At 38.6% G+C, this 8,086-nt stretch overlaps 1 pseudogene; it reads right to left on the bottom strand.

Annotated features, from left to right (window-relative positions):
• Positions 1–5,881: 5,881 nt before the first annotated feature.
• Positions 5,882–7,265, bottom strand: LOC111159270 (annotated as a pseudogene).
• Positions 7,266–8,086: the final 821 nt, after the last annotated feature.

The following is an 8,086-nucleotide window of genomic DNA, read 5'->3' as shown; positions in this document are numbered from 1 at the left end:
TTTTCTAGACACACTTAGAAAAAAAAGTCCTCCAGTCAATTTTAGTCATAAAGCAGTCTCATTTTAGTCGAAAATGTCCAGCCCCATGTAATAGTTAAAACTCTGAATTTCATTTAAGGCAAATATTTCTCCTTTCTCCACTTCCCCACTCCTGGTTGAGTCAGGCTGGAAGCCTGACATGAGGGCAAGGGAGGTGGGGGCCAGAGGAGCAGGATGACACAGCTGGCTTCTTTGCTTTCCCACCTAATGCTTCTCCTGCTCCTCCCTCTCCCTCTAGGGTATGAGTCTTACAGGGCTTGGGATGGAGGCAGAAGGAGGAAGGAGAGGGAGGAGGAAGGGCCTTCCTTTAGGGGAACTGAAGCACTTGGAGGAGGTGGTGTTCCAGGACCTCGGTGGATGTTCACTATGGACTCCTCCTCTTATGTGGCACTTAGCTAGGGGTGAGGGGCTTAGGGATGGCTCCACTAAAACAGCACATCCTGGGCAGGCCACTTGCTCCACTGGCTTCTGCATTTGATTCCAGCCCCCTGTTGCCTAGCAGCCTCTGGCGGGAAGCCCACTTGTGCAGGCACTCCTTCACAACAACCCTCCCGCTCGTTTTCTCCCTTCCCCCATGTGACCCACAGGGCGCATGCTCTTTTCTGTTCTGCATTTAGTGGTGTACACAGTGGTCCTCATACCCCGACTCCAGCCGTGGCCTTCTGCTTTTAATTTTCTCTGGCATGTGTCCAATACCAGTCGCTTTGGGCCTCTCAATTCTAAGGGACATGGTTTCCCAACTAATCTCTGACAGCCCCTTCTGAGACTTGAGCGGAAGAGGAGCTCAACCTCCCCAAGAGGAAGAGACAGGAGGGGAAAGTCCAGGGTGCTTCAACTATTTCTCCCAAAGCCTCTCTTCAAATTCCTCAAACCTCAGACCTTGGGGGGTTGAGGAATGGTGGTAATCTCACGGTCACAAGATTATCTTCAGCTAGCTCCTTAGCAGGCCCTTGTGGGTGGTCTCACAACCCGCCTAGAAGTAAGGGGAACTGTCACTGTTTTCTCCTTTTCCTCTGGGCCTCGGCTGCATCCAAGACATCTCTCATTTTAACATGTGCTTTCTAGAAAGCTCCATGCTGCTCCCATGGGATTTCATTTTACAGCCTCTGGAGAAGGAAGCATCTCTTTTTTGAGCATTATTTTAAACATGAATGGCAGGTTGCCTTCTTTTTTGTCTATCTGTCCTTACTAACAGTTTATTACAGTATATTTTTGTGAATATTCCTTTTTTTTTTTAGCCATTTAGAAATGAGATTGGACAATTTCATCATGACTCTGAATTGGGCTTCAGAAAAGTAAAGGAATCCTTCTGTTTAGGTTGAAACATGGGAGAAAAGTTTATTTTTCCCCCCTATAGGTGGTCAGGCTGGGGATAATGTGGATGCTAGGTGGGAGGGCCTGGCCTAATTGGATCATGAAGCAGGCCACGGGGGTGGCTGAATTATACGCAGGTCCAGTAGGACCATATCTTTCTATCACAAGGAGTGGCATCAGAATCTCAACCTTAATGATGACCTTACATAGGAAAAAATTTGAGCTTCAATAATACTATGTATTGTCTATAATACACCCTTCCCATTATCTGATTCTGATTCTATTGGAGCTATTTTACAGCTCAGAGTTGGGAGGTAAGAGCAGTGCAAAACACCTGAATCTGACACCACTCCTCACTACCCTGCCCACACACACAACAAATCAATTTAGGCTCCATAATGCATGTGCATTTCAGTATACTTAATCCATAAATGTGTCTGTTCTTTGGATTCCCCTTTAAATTGGTTATAATACCTCATTGGCTTCCTCAATGAGTTAAATCTTTAATATGTATTTATACGTGCAGGAGAGTCACACTTTTTTCTTATTTTGAAAACGACCTTTTTACAGTTTTGGAGTTCTTTCCCCAAGACTTACCCAGTGGATTCATCTGACAAAGCCAGGTAAATTTTGCCACCAGAAAAGTGTACCCCCTATGGACTGCTTAAGCCTGGGCACAGCTCTTTGCAGCTCCTCGAGAGGAATCCAAAGTGACAAGGCATCTTTGCTATTCTTCTAATTTTAATTTTCCTCTCTGCTAATTTCATGTTTTGGTTTTGGTTCATTTATAGCCAGTACTCATTAGTTCGCAGCAATGATGGAGAATTTGGTGTTATGGTCTGACCATTTGGTGATCTTTAGGAATGGATTGATAGATTATAGAGAACTACTCTCTGTTGGGTGAGAAACAACAGAGAATCTGGATTGTTAGTCCTTTTTGTTTGTCTGTTTTGAGTTCTGTCCCCATTGAGAAGGCAACTTTCATACCAGGACTGGTAGAATTTGGAATTTCTGGACTTACTCTTGACTGAAATTTCAGAATTGAAGCTATAAGCTCTTTTTATCTCTCTGCATGTCTATTTGCCTGTAGTTTAGAAAGGCTTTCATATCTTCACTGTGTGACTAGATAATATTTTCCTACTACCAGAGGCTATTAATATATTTGATTACAAAGAATTATTTTCTGACTGGCTGATAGGGATAAATAAGTGCTTATATAAAGCAAATATTCCTAAAGTTCCCAGAAAGCAGTGAAATTGAACTTCTAATACTTTAAATGAGCTATATTTTTAAAAAATATTCTTATAAAAATTTCTTATAAGAAAATATTCTTATAGAAACTCAATATTTTTAGACTTCAAGTACATAAATTTCAATACATCTTCAGAAAATATGACTAGTTTAATATTTGGGGTTTAATAATAACAGCTATGTTTTCTCTGAGTTACTAGTGTTAAGTATAATTCCTAATAATATTCTACTTGGACATTCTTTTTTTTACAGATTTTTACTGATCAAAATAAGTTAGCATTACTCATTATGTTTAAGATAAAACATTAAACATGAAAAAAGTGGAAATTGTGCTTACTAAATTAAAAACTTCTTCTTTCAATGGTAATTTTATTTTATACTATGTCAGCTTAAAAGATAATTTCCAAGAGCTTTAGGTAACTTAAAACTTTGGTGTATGTGTATATTGGGAAAAGCGGGGTGGAGTGGGGGTCTTAACTATCACATTTACCAATTAGAAACTGAAATTGAAATTGAGAAATGTTTATGGTTCTTATTTATTGAATCACTTGAAGATAGCAACAGTGAATGCACTGCAAATTAATAACATCTTAAGAATACTAGACAACTAGTTCTGACGTTGCAGATGCCCCGAGATGTGTCTTAATTAAAATAACATCTGAGTTCATTTCAGTATCTACAATGAAGGACAAAACTTGGAAATAATTTGTCGTTTGAACATACACAGTTCAGTAGCATTAAGTATACTCCTGTTGTGGTGCTACCATCACTACCGTCCAGCCCCAGAGAGTTTGATCCTCCCAAGCTGAAACTCTGTACCCATTAAACAGTAACTCCCCAATCCTCCCAGCCCCTAAGACCCTAGCAGCCACCATTCCACTTTCTGTCTGGAAATACATTTTATTTGCCTTGGTTTATAAATAAGCCTGAGTCTGAAAAACTATGAAACGTGTTAAGGTCTTTGCAAAGTTTGCTCAGTTTTGATGGTCTCGTTTCCTTGGCTTACTGTTAATGCTTTCTCCTGTAATATGAAGTTCCTTCTTCTGTGTACACTGCCAAGATTACAAAATATCATTTTGCCAGAATAATTTTCTCTGCTTTATGTTAACTTTATTATGTTCTTATTTTTCAAAAGCAAACAATGTTTCTTACAAAAGAACTAAGGTTCTTTGCATTCATGCCTATTTTTAGAGGTTTTCTTGTCACTTTGAAATTGAGCCAACCATTGTTTAAGTACCCATGATACTTAACCATTCAAATCTCTTGACGACTTTTGGGTTTTGCCTCCCTAAAATCCAAAGATTTGTTCTTTTACCCTATAAAAGAGAGGTGTTAAAACAAATTAGGTTTCATTTATTATGTTACTATTGATGAGTTTCATGGAAAGAGTCATTCAAATCAGAAAAGATACTCAGCCTTCCCTAGGTTAAATTTATATAGGTAAAATATTATTAGTGTGAATATTTTAGAGCCTAAATGCTTTATGGGAAGTCCCTGAAGATTTTTCAGTGTTTCTATCAGTGTCCTGATGTGCTTTGCCTCATGTTAGCAACAAGAATGCGATGTGACCAATCATAATTTCAGTTATTTTAAATGTTTACTTGTTTGGAACCTTAATTTTTTCATTTGGACCATACATCTTCTAGAACACTGGTTTTCATCTGGGGATAAACATCAGACTTTTTTGTAGGGTTTTATTAAAATACTGATGTTTAAGACCTACTCTGAATCTCTTTACTCGATATTGTTGATATGTCTTTGGTATATTCTTAGTGTATTGCATATATGTTATGCCTTGGGAATTTTGTATATCTCAAGAATATTTCCTCTGTAAAAAGGGTGCTCATCCATTATTACAAATCAGATACCATATTCACTATCTTCTTTGAAAATGGAAGAAGAGTTGATTATTATATGTATAGACACGTTGACTAAAGCTTCATTTTTTTTTGAATCACCTTTGTTTTGCATGACACAGAAATAGCCAAAATTCTCTGTCAGTTGCATCAGTCTTGTTATGAACACTCTTCAGTAATTGCCACAGTCATTTTGAGTCTCTGGCATCTACAGACAGTGTTGGTATTACTCGGATGGTTCCCCAAAGGCTCTGCAATCTACTGCGGGTCAGAGTTCACATCCTCAACAAAGAAGCATGATCTCAGAGCCCATGGGAAAGGACTCCACCAGGTCATTTAAACTTAATAGACTTGGGTACAGGCTTCTGATGTCACTGCCTAAACAACTTTTAAGACTGTACAGTGGGCTAAGTCAAGATTTCCAGGACTTTTTTTAATCAAGAAGCCAGTGGGTTCATGATACTGCCAACCTAGGATCCAACAAACAAACTCGATTACACAGAACTGAATGCACTGATGAGAGATGACTGTAGCTATTTGTTTGGAATGTTGCTGACGTTATTTTAATGTTCTATTTTCTGGGTATTAAAAGGAAGCCCTTTCTTGTTCTTATTGAGGTATCTAAACCCATAACAATTTAGTGGATTCTGATTATGTGAACTGAAATGGAATATTCTTTTTTTTTTTTAAAGATTTTATTCACTTATTTGACAGAGATCACAATTAAGCAGAGAGGCAGGCAGAGAGAGAGGAAGGGAAGTAGGCTCCCCACTCAGCAGAGAGCATGATGCGGGGCCCCATCCCAGGACCCTGGGATCATGGCCTGAGCTGAAGGCAGAGGCTTTAACCCACTGAGCCACCCAGGTGCCCCTGAAATGGAATATCTCCCTACCTGACTCCCCATCCCAAATTCAGAAACTTTTCTTACATATTTTTACTTCTAAATGCATAGGTTCAATAAGGATTTATCTATCTTTTTACTAGATATAATTGGAAAAATTGGTGTGCAACCAAGGCCTTGTCTGGAATGTCATACTTGAGAATGATGTTTACTTAATTGGGTACTACAGGCCACTATTTTTTTCCCAAGAGACTATTTTAAAACAATGCTTTCAACTGTTCAACCCAAATTATGGGTATGAACTAACCATTTATACTTTTACCTTTGTAAAATGTCTCTCCCTACAAAATATTTTTCTTAAGAATATTGTCAACAGGTTACTCATTTCTTGTACTTCAGACACAACATTCAAGATGTTTTCCATCTCTTGATTCTTTTGGATTTCCCCAACTTTTCTCCATGCATCTTACATAGGAAGCAAAAAAGAACTGTTAACAAAAATACTTTTTTACATTTCAATTAGTCTGTTATTTATGAAGATTAGCTGTTCAAAGCAGTACTATTACTTCTGTCTCCTTTCTTAATATCCTTCATTATAGACACAAAGCCAATTTCTAAATAAAAATTCTTCCCCATCTCTGCAAATTACATCCCAGAATGGACAAGCTAGACCAAGTAGAGTAGTGATTTGTGATACAGTATGAAGATCTAGACTATCAAGTATATGCCTGGCTTAAGACCATCATAACACCTGATAATAATGAAGAAACAGTTTGACGAGACTGTCCTCAAAGAATACTTTAGATGTTCAATATCTTGCTGTAATCTGCACAGAAAAAGGCCAACTAGCATGGCTTAATTCATGAAACTTCCAAATACAGTGAAGGCAACTGTCTCTTCCAAATTGAGAAAGGGCACTGCCTCAATGAAGGGCATCCCTTGGACATAACCAACATCAGGTCTGTAACATAAATATACTAAGATATTATATAAAACATCATGATTTGGACCATCTTTGTTAAAGGGTAGAGATGGAAATGCATAGGATATGTCTAGCTTAATTCCAGATGGACATTTGGATCATCAACAGATATACCTTCTATATCATGTTTACAGAGAATGTATTTCACTGAAGCCTTTCCACTGTTCCTTTCTTCTGGAGAAAAATATTTCATAAAGTTCAGGGACAATATCTGGATCACTTCCTACAGCTAGACTCTGAGTTTTTAACCATGAAGAATAGGGGGCAATTCTCATACCCAAACTCCCGAACTTTCTGTTACTATGCATTACTTCCCAACTGGTGCAGTATTTCACTGATCCAAACTACCCCTGGATTTGTAATATATTTTTTCTGCTTAAATTGTACTTTTTTCTTTTTTCCTAATGTACTACTTTAATTTCTCAATTTTGAGATTCAACCCAATAGTCTAACGTTTTTGTCAGTGAGGTAAACCTTTCTCTACAGATTTGACAAGAAGATTTTCCCAGGAGTATGCAAAAATTTCCTAAACAGGACACAAAAGCCATCCTCAATCACATAATGGCACATACTCAAGAATCAGAATGGTGGTAGAAAGTGGCTCAAATTCAAAATTCTCATATTCTAATGACTGAAGTGGCAGTTTACAGGTCCTCCCTGTTCGTGTTTCATACTCCTGCTGAATGGTTTTTGGAAGTTTTCTAAAGATTCTCTTTGGGAGGGACTTTACCACATAATTTCCACAAGGAGCACTACGGACAACTGATCTGAGCTCCTTTTGTCCTTTTTGGAAAAAGTTTCAACCAGGGGCAGATGGAGGGGCGCTCTGTATGGGGACCCTCCTCAGACCCTGGGGGGCCAACTTTTCACTGCTCCAAGTCTATGTTTTTATAGTGTCCGTAGCCACCAGGCAGCAGCTCTATGGAGGACAGGCTACCTATGCCATCAGCCACCCCATTGCCAAGCCTGTCTGGCTGGACATGGCTACAGGGACAAAGGACGAGATGCCCCCTGCTGACCTGAGGAAGTTGTTGCCTACTCCTGACCAGTTACTTTTATGGAACTAAGGTTGACTTTATGGAAACTGGTTTACAAGTTCCAGCCTTAGAGCTTGGTAAGGAAAGTCACTTTCATGGCAGGCGAAGAGGCTGCAGATTCTTTGAGGACTTTAAGAGAAGGGAAGTCACCCAGAATGGATGGATACTGCAGATGTAATCTGGTGGATAAATTTCTTGGACTCAGCCTCCTAGCCTCAGGATAGCAAGTGTTGGAGGCTTTTAGAAGTCCAAACTGAGATTCCTTATGGAAACCTCCAGCACAACAAAATGTAAAAACGCCTTTTGGTTAACATTCTTATTGCACCTATGTAAATAATCAGGCCAAGATTAATGAGGCCAGATTCACTCTGTGATCAAGAATCTTTGAGATTCCTTTTGATCAGAAGTGGGGAAACCATAGGGAAAAATTTGAGCTTAGATGGATAATTATGTGTTGTCATTCCAAAGTACACCTGGGTTGTTTGATTCTGAATCTGTAAACTGTAGATAACGAACAGCAATGCTAAAGAATTCTTGTCCATAGACATGAAAACAATTCTGTTCAGGAAAGAACTATAAAATTTTGGCTCTGTTTGCACCTTACAATATTTCTGACCTATACCTATGTCTGTTCTTGGGATTCTCCTTTGACCTGGTTATAACACATCACCAGTTTCTTCATGAATGAGTTGAATAAAATTTTCATGTTTTCTTTCCTTAACATCTGTATGAGAGTCATGATTTTACCTGCTTTTAAAAATTAACT

This window comes from Enhydra lutris, unplaced genomic scaffold (assembly GCF_002288905.1).
Source record: "Enhydra lutris kenyoni isolate GAN:26980312 unplaced genomic scaffold, ASM228890v2 scaffoldscaffold68, whole genome shotgun sequence".
Lineage (NCBI taxonomy): Eukaryota > Metazoa > Chordata > Mammalia > Carnivora > Mustelidae > Enhydra > Enhydra lutris.
This window is presented reverse-complemented; position numbering and strand designations above follow the sequence as displayed.